Source organism: Delphinapterus leucas, chromosome 14 (assembly GCF_059928025.1).
Source record: "Delphinapterus leucas isolate spDelLeu-1000000601 "Yukka" chromosome 14, BTC_Dleu_Yukka2, whole genome shotgun sequence".
Classification (NCBI taxonomy): domain Eukaryota; kingdom Metazoa; phylum Chordata; class Mammalia; order Artiodactyla; family Monodontidae; genus Delphinapterus; species Delphinapterus leucas.
In genome coordinates this window covers 2,491,786-2,508,809 of record NC_143142.1, presented here as the reverse complement: position 1 = coordinate 2,508,809, position 17,024 = coordinate 2,491,786, and positions in this window count along the sequence as shown.

Sequence of the window (17,024 nt, the reverse complement as noted above, 5' to 3'; positions counted from 1 at the left end):
TGACTATGGTTTTCAATTGCTAATTTTTTTTGGTAATCTCAAATTCATGCTACTTTGGCTTTATTATTATCCATTTAGTTTCCTATTGAGGTTTTTTTAAAAAAACACATTTATTTATTTATTTATTTTTGGCTGCGTTGGGTCCTCGTTGCTGCACACAGGCTTTCTCCCTAGTTGCGGCGAGCGGTGGCTACTCTTCCCTGAGGTGCACGGGCTTCTCATTGTGGTGGCTCCTCTTGTCGTGGAGCACGAGCTCTAGGCGCTTGGGCTTCGGTAGTTGCAGCACACGGGCTCAGTAGTTGTGGCTCGCGGGCTCTAGAGCGCAGGCTCCGTAGTTGTGGCGCACGGGCTTAGCTGCTCCGCGGCACGTGGGATCTTCCCGGGCCAGGGCTCAAACCTGTGTCCCCTGCTTTGGCAGGTGGATTCTTAACCACTGCGCCACCAGGGAGGTCCCTCCTATTGAATTTTGATTGACTTCACCGTATGTATTGAAGCACACACAGTTGCATATTTTGGGCTATATTTCTAATAACTAATGTCGCAGCTCTGCACACGTCCGTTGATAACTGAGTAGGCTGATGCACGAATAATCTATACTCGCATCCTATCCCAAAATATACGTGTACAGTGACATTTTATCAGTAATACAGTTCAGTATTATTTAAACAACCTGTGATGTGTTATTGTAAGCTAAATTCAATTAGATGAAGGCACAAAGGTTGCTTTTTCTTTTTAACTTGTAGTCAGAATAATGTCTAACACTTATACAACACTTACTAAAGTGCATCATTTGTTGTGCTTCACTTGATTCTTACAACTCTATCAGGTGGATAATACTTTTTTTTTTTTTTTCATGTGAAGGTAAGGAAACTGAAGCACAGAGAGGCTCAATAACTTACCCAGGGTCACACAGAAAGAAAGTGTCACGATGGAAACCCAAACCAGGCTTTCTAGCTCCAGAGCCTGGACTCTCAACTGTTATGTTATTCTGCCTCTCCTTACAGTTTCATAATAGGTAATCAGGTACCTGAGATCTTGATCATCTCACAAACTCAAGTGACACATGGGTCAGTAATGTTCCTCTTCAATTCTTTTTTTTTTTTTTCTCTCCCCAGCATGTCTGCTGGAAAGCAGGCATGAGTGAGGAGGTGGACTTACACGTCTTTTACCTAAATTGGCCCTTTGATCATCAGTGAAGTTCCAGCTCTCAGGGTCCCCAGTGCCCTGCTTCTGGGCAGCCCCGCTGGCTTCCTAGGCTGATGGCCAAATTCCCTCCAGCTCTTCTTTTCTTCTGGAAGGCAGTGGTCCAGTGTCCTCAAGCATGGCTGGAGGAGCCTCAGGGTTCTCAAGAGCTGAGCAATCTACATCATGACATCCGTCCAGTCACGACCTCCTGGTCCCTGAGGGTCACTGTTTCCCGTCTGTGAACAAGAAGGGTCCTCCCTGAATCACCGTCTTGGTGCCCTGTGTGCTGATCATTAACTCAGCGGCCAGAGCATCTGTCACCATGAAGATTCACTGAACCCATCCACGGGGACCTTGCAAGTCCACTAACAGGACAGCATGCGCTCCCCCAGATGTTCACATCCAGGGTTCTGTCGTCAGGCGGGATGACTTCCGTGTTTATTGGTATAAAAGAGAGCAATCAGCTGAAGCCCTGGCACCATCTGGAGGAAAATCGATGTCTCTATATTTAGACCAGACGGAATGCACATGTCTGTGCAAGTACGTGCCAACGTCGTGCTAGACACCCCACTTCTCACTTCCGTTATTTACCAACCTGGAAAAACAATGCCTTAAGCCAGACTCTGGGCAGGGTCCTTGTTTATAAGGAATGTAGAAAGCAACCCATAGAAATAATAAGAAGAGTGAAAGCAAACAGCACCCACCAGACGTCACTGGAAAACACAGCTTTCATATCCTGCCCTGAGCTCTGTTTTACGGGAGTCCAGCAGCCAGCTTCTACTTCATAAGCAAAGGGCATTATGTACCAGACGTGGTGTCCTCCTGGACCTCATGGTCCTTGCTCACGCTTGAGTCATTAGAGCTCTGTGTCGGTTGCATGGATGCTTAGCTGAATCCCTGGTACTCAGGAGGTGTTTATTAATTTGTCATTCATTCAGTGCAATGGATATTAATTGTCAGCTGTGAGCAAAAGGCAGTTGGATAAGTGTCTGCAGTGGACAATCGCATTTTCTTCCAGCTTTATTGAGGTATGAATGATAAATAAAAATGGTCTGCATTTAGTCTGTACAACACGACGTTATGGTCTACATCGTGACGTGATTACCGCAATCAAGCTATTTGACATATCGATACTTTCACATAGTTACCCTTTTTTGTGCTGAGAATACTTGAGATCTCTTAGTGGAATTTATTAGGCTTTGGAGTTGCAACCAACAGAAAGGAAGTCTGGCTAACTGAAGCAGAAAAGAGATTGAGAGAATCTCGGGTAAATCATAGGCGCTCTGGGTGCAAAAGCCACACGGTCAGCAATGCTGCCCAAAGCGGTGTTGGGGTTGAGGTGGGAGAAGACATGTGTGTCCCAGCTGCTGTGCAGATGCTGTTCTGCCTGTGTGGCTGGTGTGCTGTCTCTGATCCACAGCAGAACGGAGATCTGCCCATTTTAAACCTCTCTGCCTGGAGCAGCACAGTGCCTCTGAGAGTGCTAACCTCAGCCTTGGGCAAGCCTTCTCCTGATGGTGGCAACGACCAGCTCTTGGGTTACCTCTCCTTTGGAGAATGATGGGCACACATATATTTCCTAACCTCCCCTGCTGCTAGCTATGGCCATATGCCTGAATACTGGCCAAGGAAATGTGGGGAACTGGCATACACACGCCCAGGTGTGCCCTGTAAACACTGCTGTGCTTGGTCATCTTTCTCTGCCTCTGTGCACTGGCTTATATAGAGGATCTAGAGGAGAGCAGAGCCACAAGATGCAAAGGACTTGGGTCATCACCTTCCAGATAGAAGAGTCTCTGCCAACTCACATTGGGTTGTGACATGAAGGAGAAATAGACTTATTGTGTTAAGACATTGAGATCCTATAGTTTATCTGCTCAATCAGCCATAATATTTATCTTAATTAACACAGAGATATCATCAGAAGTAGCCCATTCTATATACCAAGAAGTTCATAGGTTTTTGTTCTTTTATTTTTCAACTTACAGATTACCAATGACCTGTAGGTATTCTCCTCAGAGTTTTCTGTGTTTTCCAGATTCTTTATAAAGGAAGTGTTTTCAAATATGGGAAAAATCTTACAAGGTTGGTTATGAAGAATTTGCAATAATATTCATTTAACAATTCATTCCTGGTACCATATTACTCTGTAATGGAAAAAATAAATAATAACCTTTATTAAAATTTTAAAAGGGATAGAAAGAGACCCCCTTCCTCCCACCAAAAGTAATAATATTGGGACACAAGGTACTTGAGCTATTAGGAAATCCATCGAGATTTCAGCAAGAAAATATTAAACTAACATGATGTTGAGACATGGACCAAATAAAAAGTGCTATGATTCTATAAAAAATATATATATATCCCTAAAAGTATTATGAATATGTATGAAAATGACTAGTGGCATTTCTGTAATATCCATTGTGAACTGATGGCTTTACTATCATCGATAATTATCAATAATCATTGTGCACCTGAGTGCTCTGTATTTATTATTTATTTAACCTTCACAACGTCATTTAGTTAACCCCCAATCCACTTCCAAATTCCCCTTCTGCTGTTGCTTTCCACTAAGGATGGAAAACCAAATATCCCTTTTCCTACAGCAAAGGGAGGCCTTACAACACAGAACAGACCAATAACATGTAAATAGAAGTTTAGAGGGTAGGGTAGGGTAGAGGCAAGTCTGGTAAAGCTTGCTTTCTTATTAAAAACTAACATATTTGGGAGACTTCCCTGGTGGTTCAGTGGTTAAGAATGCAGGGGACATGGGTTTGATCCCTAGTCCGGAAAGATCCCACAGGCTGCGGAGCAACTAAGTTCGTGCACCACAACTACTGAGCCTGGGCTCTAGAGCCGGAGAGTCACAACTACTGAGGCTGAGCGCCACACCTACTGAAGTGCGCACACCTAGAGCTCATGCACCACAATTAGAGAAAGCCCGCGAGCAGCAACGAAGACCCAATGCAGCCAAAAATAAATAAATAAAATAAATAAATTTATTTAAAAAAATTAACACATTTGGGAGAAAGGAAAAGGAAAGGAACAGCACAGCTACCACCATCCCCAGTTCATTCCTGCCTTGACCACTGATATGATGGCAGGAGCTGCAGCAGCCATGCTCATGAGGTAAAGATTGGGGGAATCCTAGACATAGTCTTTGGACATGACTAAGCCACTGAAATGATACATCAGGACTTCTTCGTTGTGAGAAAAACAACTCCCTACTTGCAAAAATTACTAACAATTCATGCATTTCTAATTGATATATCTTATCTCCATATTACAGATGAGGAAATTGAGGCAGAGGGAGATTAAGTGGCTTTCCCAAACTAGTGAGCAACTAAGCCAGTGCCAGATCCAGATCTGTTTGAATCCAGAGTCTGTACAATTAATTAACAACCCTACACTATAGAAAGAGTAGAATAGGCAGTCAAGAATATGAGCATCTGTTCAGTCCTGCTTAGGAACGAATTATGTTAACTTAGGTGGAAAAAATATTTGATCGCTAGGAACACGTCTTGATCATGAAACAGGAGAAATCCATCAGGTATGTTTTCATAGCTTGGATGAAATATCCTTCAGGATCATCTATCCTCCCACCTATCTCTGGATCCATGTGTGCCAGACTTCTCTGCTGATGAATTAGCCTGGGAAGTGGCAGGCAGGATTGTGTGGGGTTCTAGAAAGTTCTAGACCGTCACAAGTGAGCTTTTTGGTGTCTTTGGTGCCTGGCTGTGAGGACTTCGTGCATGTCTCCACCGCTAGATGCTCCCCGGGTGAGCTGACTTTTATCAAAGCTGAGAAGCAAAACTTGCTGGAGGAAACCGCCCACCAACCCCAGGAAGCAAGGCTGTGAGTCCTCCGGGCTGCCGAGCACAGACGAAATAAGGGCAGGCGACAGTTACTAGAGCAGCGCCCTTCTAGAACATTCTGTCAGGGGGTATCGGACTGTAGACACGGAGCCGGTTTTTCCCTCCTTGAGTGGAATATGTAATCCAATATCATAAAGATGAAGTGATGTGGTGGGTTTGGGAGAGGTACAGTAACCTTGAAGGCGTTAACGTAGTTCGCTGGCTTCTCTTACATCTTTTCTTGCCAAAAAAGCTGGAATTCTCAAAGGCACCACAGACTGTTTTGCCTCAGCTCAGATTCCAGAGACAAGGGTGAGAGCTGTTGAGCGCAGCGACAGTGGTAGGAGGAGACGTCCTCGTAATCCCTGTCTCCAGGCTCCTCCGACAGGGCTTGCTGGAACCCTTAAATTAGTCAGGACTCTTTTCTGCAAGATGGGGAATGTATTGGCTCCTGAAGAAGGGGTGGGCAAGTAACAGCAGGAAGGGCATGAACGCCAGGAAAATCGGAAGTGGGATTTGAAGGACACTTGGACCGTTTCTTCCACGTCCTATCCCTCTCCATGCAAATCAGTTTTAGTCTCTCTCTCTCCAGGGACCTGAATTCTTTGTCCAGTGGAAGATGTGGCCGCCAACAGCTCCCAGGTTTTATGGACACTGGTTCCACTACCATCAGGGATTCTTTCCCAGTTCCAGTTCTAAATATCCTTCTCTGATGGGCTTCAGTTTGCTGGTAGCCAAGGACTCATCCAACATGGCGGCATGGAGGGACGGCCAGGCGAAGACGTGACCCACTCCTCTGGGGCCATATGGTTTAGCAGGTCCCAGTAGGAACTTGTTTCTAGAATAAGGGGAGATGCCGACAGCAAAACAGTGTGTCTCTTCATCCCCTGAGGCACGTGACAAGCCTGGTGAGAGTTCTTTCCTTATCCATCTCTGCATCTCATAACTCAGCTCCTATCTGTCTCTGGGCTGCTCTCACAAGGAATGCTGAGCGTATTCAACCCCAGAGCAAAAAGTGTACAATCTACAATGACAAGCGTTAGCAGCGTGTGTTGATTGAACAATTTCCAGAAAGCCTTGGCCATCTCTTGCGTTAGGAAAAAGAAGTCTTAATCTCACATAGCAAGTCAGAGTGAGAATGACCCCTTCAAGTGGCAATGCCATTTTCTTCTCACATTCCCACCATACACACACACTTACATTTGGTTTTCTGATTTGTAGCAGTAGTATTTTTAAATTAAATTTTAATTGCACCGGGAATACATGTATATATTCTCCTTGTAAGATGCTGAAATTCAAGGATAACACTGAAGTTCTCATCTACTTCTCCCTCAAACCCAAATCCCTTTCCTTCTTCCCCAGAAAGAATCCTTCATTCCTGTTTGTTTTGTATCTTCTTGGACATTTTTCTATGAATTTCTATGCATCTTTTGGAGCTGAAGACTTGAGAGGTGTGTGTTTTTTGTGTGTATCAGTGTAGGTTTATCATGAAAAGTCAATAAACTTAGATAACTTTACAGAATTTTTTTATTCAACAATATATCATGGAAATATTTATTCATCTTTATGTGTAGGTTTGCCACATTCTTTTAAACTACATTTTTCTTACTAATGGACATTTTAGATTGTTTCCAGTTTTCCCCCGTTAACCTATGCTGAAATATATATCTTTGTGTGTGGAAGGGAGAATTTCCCTAGCGGAAATTTCTAAGTTGTGGAATTGATGCATGCTTTTAAAATACCAATTTACGCTCCTATCAGTGGTATAAAAAGATACCTGTTTCTGACATACTCACCAACACATGATAATAACAGTCCTTTTAACTTTTTATTATCATTTTCTCAAGTGGCATTTTTTAAATTAAATTATTTTTATTTATTTATTTTGGCTGCATTGGGTCTTCGTTGCTGTGCGCGGGCTTCCTCTAGTTGCAGCGAGCGGGGGTTACCCTTCGTTGCGGTGCGCGGGCTTCTCACTGCGGTGGCTTCTCTTGTTGCAGAGCACGGGCTCTAGGCGTGCGGGCTTCAGTAGTTGTGGCTCACAGGCTCTAGAGCGAAGGCTCAGTAGTTGTGGCGCACGGGCTTAGTTGCTCCGCGGCATGTGGGATCTTCCCGGACCAGGGTTCGAACCTGTGTCTCCTGCATCGGCAGGCGGACTCCCAACCACTGCGCCACCAGGGAAGCCCTCAAGTGGCATTTTTAAAACCTGAAATGTGATCCATGAACGTTGGGTTTGTACATTATAGGCAGCTTCTGAGCACTTACAAGACGTGAAGATGATTTGAGGAAAGCACAGCGTTTTACTAACAAAAGCTGACTTCTAAAATCAAGCGGCTTAATAGTTGCAGGATTTTAGCCATTCACTCACCTTTACAGTTATTAGTAAAATTGACAGTCTTTGTAAGCGATATACACGTAGATTCCAAACAAGGGGCATTAAGGAGCTTCATTTTACACACATAATGGAACAACAGCTGCCTCTTTGCCCACAAAAGAACAGTATATTTTAAAGGGTCTTAAAGTCAGAAAAACATTCACAGACTTGATTCCATAATAGATGGCACTCTGAATGCACGTGTGGGGTAGACAATCGGACTGGAAGAAGTTTAAAGTCCGTTCCAACTTTGAGAGCCTGCGTGTCTGTGAGTCATTTGGTGATTCTCAATCACAAGGACGACTCATTCGTTCAACGAATTTTGATTTCTTTCCTGCCATCTGCCAGCACTGCTCTGGATGTCAGGGAAGGAGGAGAGAACAGGACGGTCACGGCACCTGCACTGAGTGCTAGGATCAAATGTGCAGGCTGTCACGATGGAGAGAGACTGGACGGGGAGTTCGGGACACACAGGAAGGAAGGGAAGGGCACTCAAGCTCAGCTGGTGAGGAGATACCCATTTAGAAAGATTTAAAGGAACTGAATTCTGGGATGAGGTCCTGAGGGAGGGTCTAGAGCCTGTTGCCTGGCCTTCTTCCAGGACAGGGAGGACCATCAACTTGATCTAAAGACAGGGGACTGGATGGAGTGACTTTTTAGCATCCCTTCCAGCTTTGGATTTTTTGAATATCTTTACTGTACAGCAGAAATTAACACAGCATTGTAAATCAACTATACTTCAATTAAAAAAACTGGAAAAAAAGTGTAATGAAAGTCCTAAATAAATAGAAACATATCCTTAAAAAAAACAAAAATTAGCAAATCTTACACCTTAGCTTTTCTCTCTGTGGACCCAGGAATCCACAACCTGAATGACATGGTCAGCTCAGCGCAAAAGAAACAGGTTTCTGTATGTTTCATGGGTTTATCTAGTTGGGTTTATCTTTAATTTCCTTCTCTATGAGTGATAGTAAAGTACAGTAAGAGCTGGGAGCCAGACTGCCTGGGTTTGAACCCTGGCTCGGTCATACTAGCCAGATGACCTTGGGAAAGTTCCTTGACCTTTCTGGGCCTCAGTTTCCCCATCTGTAAAGTCCTCATAGATTCAGGAAGAGTAAGCTACTTACCTGTGTAAGGCACTGGATGTCCGACACATGATAAGCACCTAATATAACCTAGCTAACCTCATCCTGGGGACCCTCCTCCTATGTCCAACACGGCATCAGGGTTCCTTGAGGGGAGTTACACAGGGGGACACAAGGTCCAGGTAGGTTGCCCTTTTTCTTGTGCCCACAGAGGTGGCCTCTCAGATGACGGCTGAGGTGGTGAAGATTTCCCTCCAGGCCCACCTCTGGCACACAACTGTCTTCCCAGGAGTCTGCCCAGGTCTGCCAGGCACCATCTTCTCTGAGGTCTTGACCCCTTCACATCAATGCCAGGAGGTCCGTATAGCCCTTGGCCTGTGGAAAAGCCCCTCCATGGTCCTTCCTGCTTCTGAAGTGGATAGGATTGTCCCCAAGTTGTCTCTCCACCCTGGGGTGTTAATTTGGGGGCAAACCCAAGAGGTTTCCCAAGCCATTTCTGCTCTCTTCTCCATCACGTCCTGAGATAATGAATGCAGAGCTGACTTTCTGCTGGGGGAGAGCCAGCAGCACCCAGCTGATGCTCCAAAGGGGACGCTGGGGAGAGGTTGGTAAAGGGACCATTGACAAAGGTGGAGGCAAGATTACAGGAACCAAACAAAATAGGACACCAGCAAGAAAAAAGCCCGAGGCCACCTCAGGTCCTGCAGGGACAGAGAATCTTCCCTACAGGAGTTGAGGGGATCAGTGGAGGCATGTAGCCCACTGGCAGTGACCCTGCCGGGAAAGAGCTAGGGGAATATTTAAGCCTCCCTCTTTCCCTCTGCTCTGTCTTCTGCCAGCGTGTCTCATTAGCCAATTCCAACCCTAAGACAACTAAACTTTTGATGCCATTCATGAAATGTAGTCCCCTGAGACGTAGAGCAGTGCAGAAGAATCTAGAAGGACAAATGGGAAAAGTCTAGTTCAACAAGCTTCTGCTCTGATCTGCCGTGACGAACGCTCGGGTCTTCTCTGCAGGAAAGAATTTTCGTCACACTTGATATAACTTCTACACTCAGGGGAACAGGCCGAGGAATTCAATCTCTGCACACCCCTGACTCCCACTAGCTAAAGGCTGACCAATGAACAATATACGTGCAGAAAAAATACCAATGCGGTGACAGTTAGTGTTGCCCTCCGTGGTGGAAAAGGGGCAGACGCCAAATGCCATCAGATAGGGCGCGCACAATGTCTGAGGGATGGGCTTCCTATTCACAGGTAGGATCGTATTTAGTCATAAGCTGGAGAGAAGAATTTGCTACCTCACATCCGATCCATAAATTATCCCAGTATACTTAAGGGATACATATTAATCCCCGGCAGGGGCGGTGGGGAGACTGGATCTGCTATCTGATAATTATTTCAACACTTCAAGATGGGAAAACAACGATTTGATGGGGAAAGGGAAGTGCCAAGTCCACAGTAGCAGAGAAATGTCACGCATAATATATGAAAAAGCGTTCCAGGGCTACTGATGTTCCTCTTTTACAAGAGGTGAAGTGGGTATATCTATAGCTTTGTAACAAGTTATTAGGAATTTCGCGCCGAAAAAGAACACGCTGTTGTTAGCTCACGGTTGCTATGAGTAAGGAGTGCAGGTGTGGCTGCGCCGAGTCCTCTGAGAATGTAATCAGGTGTGTGTGTGTGTGTGTGTGTGTGTGTGTGTGTGTGCGCGCGCATTAGGTCTCATCCAGCTGCCCGGCAGGGAAGGGTCTGTTTCCAAGCTCACCCTGGGTGTCAGCGGATGTTCCTCCTGGCTGCCCTGGGTTCCTTACCTTGCGTGCCCCCAGCAGAGCCACTTGTCATCAAGCCCACAAGAGGATCCTAGCAAGACGAGTGTTACAATACTGCCTTATGTAAACCTGTGCGTCCCATCGCCCGGCTGTCTGCTGTCGGTTAGAAGCAGGTTGCAGTCCCTGCTGCACCCCGACACTTCGGGAGGAGGTCACACGAGATGTGAACATCAGGACGTGTGAGCAGGGGCCCCCTGAAGAATCCACCTCAAGGAGAAAGGCGAAACAATTACACTGGGGGAGGAAAAGGAAGCCGAGAAGGGAAAAACAGAGTAATAGAGATAAAAGTTGCAAGAAAGTAGCTCAAAAACATGGGTTACTTCTGGATATCTGAGCCTCTGGTACAACGTAAAGGAAGAAAACAGCACTCTTAGCAAATGCCAGGAAGAAAGCCTCAGCCCTTATTTTATTTAGTGTAAAACAGACTGGCACCAAGCGCTAACCAAAGGAGTTCCCAGCCACTTCAGAGGAAAGAGCTTTTATCTTTTTCTCCCCAAGAAAGCCCAGTCAAATACGGTTTCCCTCACTGGTTTGCATTTGCATCTCAGCTCTCTGAGAGGCACACCAGCTCCACGCAAAGAGACCTGCCCCTCCTAATCTCCTGTAACAGCTGAGTGACCCTGCCCTAGAGGGGTACCCGGGGGGCCTTAAGGTGAGGCCGCTGATGGAAGCATCTAAGCTGTTTTCTGCGGTTCCCATGGAGTTGTCGACAGGGAGGTCCAGCAGCTTGGCGTGGCCCCAGGAGCCCCGCAGCATCGGGCTGGGGACAGAGGAAGAGGACGTGAGGACGTAAAATGATATCGTGAATGGCCACGGAAAGCCCAGAGGGGAGAAAGAGCTGGCAGGGCACAGACAGCAGGGAATGAGGAAGGCTGGGGCAGGATGACAGAAACCGCGCCAGAGTAGAAGAACCCCAGGCGGGAGCTAGCCCCCCCGCCCCACAGCATCCCAGTCTGAGTTATGATGCAGTAATTCAGCTCGAAAATGCCCCAGGCTGACCAGCCCAGCTCTGCAGGGGCACATCCCCCCAGGATGTCACTCTCCCAACACAGGGATGCTATTTTCTTTTTTTTTCTTTTTAATTTTATTTATTTATCTACTTATTTATTTTTGGCTGCGTTGGGTCTTTGTTGCTGCGTGCGGGCTTTCTCAAGTTGCGGCGAATGGGGGCTACTCTTCGTTGCGGTGCGCGGGCTTCTCATTGCGGTGGCTTCTCTTGTTGTGGAGCACGGGGCTCTAGGCGCACGGGTTTCAGTAGTTGTGGCACACGGGCTCAGTAGTTGTGGCTCTCAGGCTCAATAGTTGTGACACACGGGCTCAGTTGCTCCTCGGCATGTGGGATCTTCCCGGACCAGGGCTCAAACCCATGTCCCCTGCACTGGCAGGCAGATTCTTAGCCACTGCGCCACCAGGGAAACCCCTGCTGTTTTCTTTTGAGACCACTGGTGGTTTCTCAAAAGGGCTTCCCTTTGGGAAGATGACTTCCTGAGAGCTTCCTTTCTCGCTGAACCCTGAAAGGAAAATTCGGACATCGCTACCCCAAAGCAGGAGCCGTGCACCTTCGAGTCGATGTGAAATGATCACATCACAGAGTGAAAACGTTTCTCCTTTGTAAATCCTCTAATAAATGAGATGGCTAAAAGGATAGCTTGGCATCTCGGAGTAAACTCAATAGATGGAACTGCAAACCTGGTCTCTGCGTCTCCACCCAGAAATCAGTCACGTTACAAGAGCAGAGAATCACACACCTCGTTTCACCAACTTTCTAATCCATTTTGAAAGGTAAAATGTCTTTCATCCTTTGATTCTGGGGGCAACTCGAAAATAAGCATGGAATTCACTAGCATGGGTTCCGCATGCCCTTGGCAGGGATTTTGGAGCAGGCAAAAAGATTCATGGATCTTCTCTAAGCAATACTGGGAACAGTTGAGTTGGGTAGCTAGGACAGGATATTAATGATTACAAGGCCAGTCTCACACAAGGTAGCATCTTCGGAGCTCGGAAGGCACATACACATGCCCTATGTCACAAGAGGGGCAAGCACTCGAGTGACCTGATACGGCTCAGCCAACAAGGGTAAAACAGCTCAGAGCTGGGCTCCCCACTGAAGGACATCTTTCAGTCCCCATCATCAGGTCCAGAGAGTAGCCCATTGGCCATTTCATCTGAGCAAGGGCACAATGGAGATGATGGTCTCCAGTGGTGGCCAGGAGGATGACATGAGCTGTCATCGGGGGATAATTTGGTGCCAAGAGGGTGGGTGCTGTAGGCAGAATCAACCCAAGGAACAACATAGGAGCCTCAGAGACCATAGTAAAAAGATGACTTCGTATTGCTTGGCTGCATTCAAATTCAAAGTGCCTAAAGTAACGGTCATTACATTTTTTAAACACTGTGAAAGAAACCCATTTTACAATCTTCCCCCGGTGTCAGCATTGCCCTTCCTGACCTCCTGTGTTCAGGTGGGTCCAAGTTCAGTTCTGACCAAGCACAAGGGCCCGTGGGGACCCTCCAGTCACGGCCACGGTGGGCAGCAGAGTTGGCAACACCATTGATAAGAAGGCCCAGCCTTAATCAGTTTTTATTCCCACTGTGATTTTTACCAAATATGGAGGAAGCCGAGCTCCTCCTGTTACTTCCTTGTCTGAATGAGATGCTCAAGTTCAGGGCTTCTCTTGGAAACGAGCCCTCACTGCATTGACTTACAGGAAAATGGGCTGCGATCCATAACCCCACGATAGGAAATTGAATGACATTAAGGTAATGTCACAGTAAGGGATGCATGGAATAAAATCCATTCAATTATCGCAAGTTCAACTTTAATCTGAGAGAAACTTCTTAATTGCCTTGGCTGGACGGCAGGTAATGGAAAGTTTAAATGGGCTTTGGACTTTTATTTTATTTATTGTGAGATAACTGATTTCCAATATGGGACTTCCTTCAGAGGAACAATAAATTACTCTCTGAAATATAGATTATGCCAATAATGGATGAGCTAGATATAAATGGAATTCCAGCATCTTTGGAATGTACCTTGTGTGCATTTTTCCAGAAATTGGAAGAAAAGAGGGCACTATTGTGGTGAAATAAAACAGTATCGCTGACATATAATTATACACTCTCTAAAAATGAGTGGCCAGTGCTGACTAAACAGAAACGCAGAAGTTGAGTATTCTCAAGAAGTTGAAATCCTCAAATGTTAAAAGAATGACGAAAAACATTAACCCTTCTTGTTTATAAAATAACCGAGTACCACCACCGAGAATATTAAAGGTCGTTCTTTTCTGGGCCCTTTAAGATATTGCAGAGCTAGTCAGGGTCCTGAGAACACAGGGGAGGTAAAGTCAGTAGTTTCCACAAACAGGCACTCAGCATTCACCATTTTATTCTATTTTCTGAAGAAGTACAATGAAAACCCAAAAAGAAAATGTTCTCTAAACAAAGCACCCGTTGTTGTTCCTGTTTGCTCCATGGATGCAGGCAGAATTCATCGGTGGAATGCATTGTTTCTTTATTTGGTTTGAGGATAACACTTGATGAGTCTTTCTGGACAGAAAAAAAGTGAAGCTCAGATTTTATTCTAGAAATAAGAAGTGGATATAGAGGTGCCAAAGTATTTAAAATTTTATTTTCTCCATCCAAAAAAAAGTTTATTGAGTGCCTACTCTATACGTGGGCATTTCTCCACACACTAGGAAAAAAGCAGTGCATGAAATGGACAAAACTGACATCCCATGAAGCTTGTCTCCTAATGGGATGGACAGAGCATTAATGAAAAGATATCATAGTATGTTAAAAGGTGATACATGCTATGTAGAAAAATATGTTGGAAAGGGGGTCAGGGAGTGTTGGGATGAGGGTGGAGGGCTGCAATTTTAGATAAGATGGTCAGGGAAGGTCTTGCTGAGAAGATGACATTCAAGCCAAAATTTTAAGTGGGTGCAGAAGACCATACAGAAATCTGGGGGTATAGATTTTGCAGATAGACGCAGGTGCTCTCAAACTTGGCACTATTGTGGGGACTGTCCTATGCATCATAGAGATCTAGTAGCATCGCTGTTTTCCATCCACTATATCCCCATAGCATCTCTCCCCCGTTGTGATAAAAATATCTCCAGACATGGTAAAATGTTCCTTGGGAGGCGAAGTCACCGTCGACTGAGAGGCAAGCAGGGGCGATGTTTTCCAAGAGCGACAAGGAGGGTGGTTTGCCCAGAGTAGAGTGAGCATGAAGGATTCATAGGAGACAAGTCAACGAGATGACGGAGGGACACCCACCCAAGGTCCCAGGGGCCACTCTAAGACGTTGGCTTTTCTTCTGCATGAGGTGAAACGTCACTGGGAGCCTTTTAGTGGAAGGACACCCTGATCTGCATTACATTTTAACTGCATCACCCAGGCTGCTGTGGAAGTAAACGGTACAGGAACAAGCCCAGGGTGGGGATATGAAAAAACTCGAGAGAGGAGGTGAAGGTGGCTTGGAGCACAGTGGTTATATGGCGGAGGAGGTGGGAAGCGGGCAGTTCTCAGACCTAATTTGAAGGAAGAGCTGATGGGAGTTTTGGATGAACATGAATGTGATGCCGATTTCCTTGCGGAGCCTCCGTATCTTTGAACGATCGTTCTGGATCAGGGGAGACTGATCGTTTGGACTCATGGATCGAAGAGAGTCCCGGGGGACAAGAGGATGGAAGCTCTCGTGTGTGGTAGCTGATTGGAGCCAGCAAAGGCCAGAGGGGCTGTGCCCTGAGCACACATTGACACGCAGGGGCAGCCGATATCACTTCAAAACCTGACCCTTCACTGCCTCCAAGGCAGAGCTGGGCTCAGGCTGCCGTCCCCAAGAAGGGCAAGCTCCGCAGGGTCACAGCTCTGAGGTGCCCCCCCTTGAACAGTTAGGCACATCTTAGCAATGCCAAGGAAGAGAGAATCACCCATCTCATCTCCCCTGTGATGAGCCCAGTTGTTTGTATCCTCCCCTGAATATACATTCAAATCCTAACCCCTGGTACCATAAATGTGGCCATATTTGGAAATCTACATTTCAGATGTAATCAAGTTGAGATAAAGTCATACTAGATTAGGGTGGGCCCTCATCCAATGACTATGGTCCTTATAAGAAGAGGACATTTGGATACAGAGACACACACACAGAGGGGAAAGAGGGCCATGTGAAGAATTAAGTCTTGGGCAACTACAAGCCAAGGAGGGCCAAAGATGACTGGCCACGACCAGAAGCTGGAAAAGGCAAGGAAGCATTCTCCTCTAGAGCCTTCGGAGGGAGCGTGGCCCCGCTGACACCTTGATTTTGGATGTCAAGCCTCCAGAACTGTGAGAGAATACGTTTCCGTTGTTTTAGGCCTCCCAGTTTGTGGTAATTTGTTACGGCAACCCTAGGGAACGAATACATCTCCTTATCCAGAGAAGTCTGGTTTGACAAATTATTGAAGGAAATATGAATTGGCCCCCGGTTAAGTCTCGACCGACACTGCCTTATCTCTCCTCCTTGTTCTTATAGGCACAGATGTGGGGAGAAATCCAGTAACAACAGAATACATGGAAGATTCCAGAAGACATGCTTCAAGCAATGCACAATGGAAAAAAATTTTTTAAACACCTAGGATATTAAGGTAGAAACTTTGAAGGAGGTGAAGGTGATTGGATTATCTAAGAAGAAAAGCTAATGTTTAAGGTAGATAAATCTTTTTAGCTGTACATAGATGAAGCACTGCTGCAGACAAGGGCAGGGATGGACATTCTTCTCCCCACCCTCAGACTCTACCAATAAATAGAGAAAATTACCCAAATCACAGAAAAATGGATTTAAAATTTTGGCTGTGGCAATTACCCAATAGACATAAAAGTAAGCACCAAACACTTCATTTCCAGAAAATCTATAAAGTAAGTGCTCCTTTTTCCCAGGTAGTGGAATTAGAGTGATTTTCATCATTATATTGTGCGTTATGTTGTGTGTCTTCCAAAACAATGGACATAGGTTACTTTTATGACCAGAAAAAATGGACACTATAACGTAAGTGGCCCATCTGCCTCTATTGGGGTACGAGTAGGACTGTGCATCTTGCCCAGCAAGATACTGCCATGAAAGAACCTAAGGGATTCCCAGAGACTCAGAGCACTCACTGTTGCTTCTTCTCTTATGTTGCTGTGCTGGACATCTTCTCTTTGCCCCTCCAGGTCCGAGCTCTACTCTTCTCTGCTTGACGCTGTACCCTTACTTATTGCATCAATGGGCTCCCTTGGACTCTGACTTCCTGTTGGGTTTGGCCAAAGGTAGCCAGTTGGTTGGGAAGAATGAATCCAAGGTATCTGTGGTTACAGCTCCCTCCTTACTGTTCACCATGGGTTATCTGTTTCCTCTGCCAAAGACCACAGGTCCCATCAGGAGGCCCTCTCTAAAGCCACACTATTCAGGATCCGGCACGCTTCCTTCCCTTGCCCCTCCAGGTATAGGGATAGTAATAACTCCCCCATGTCAAAGGTCCCAAAGCACCACAGCATCCCATACCCTTGTTGGTTTCTCTCCATCTGGGTCTTCTCAACAGCTATTTCATATACCTTCTGTTTCCTTCTAGGGCCATGAATAATGCAACGTTCATACATTAATTTCATGCATTTTCTAAACCTAGGAAAGGATGAAAAGTTGAGCTTACCCTACCCTACAGGGTTTAGTCCA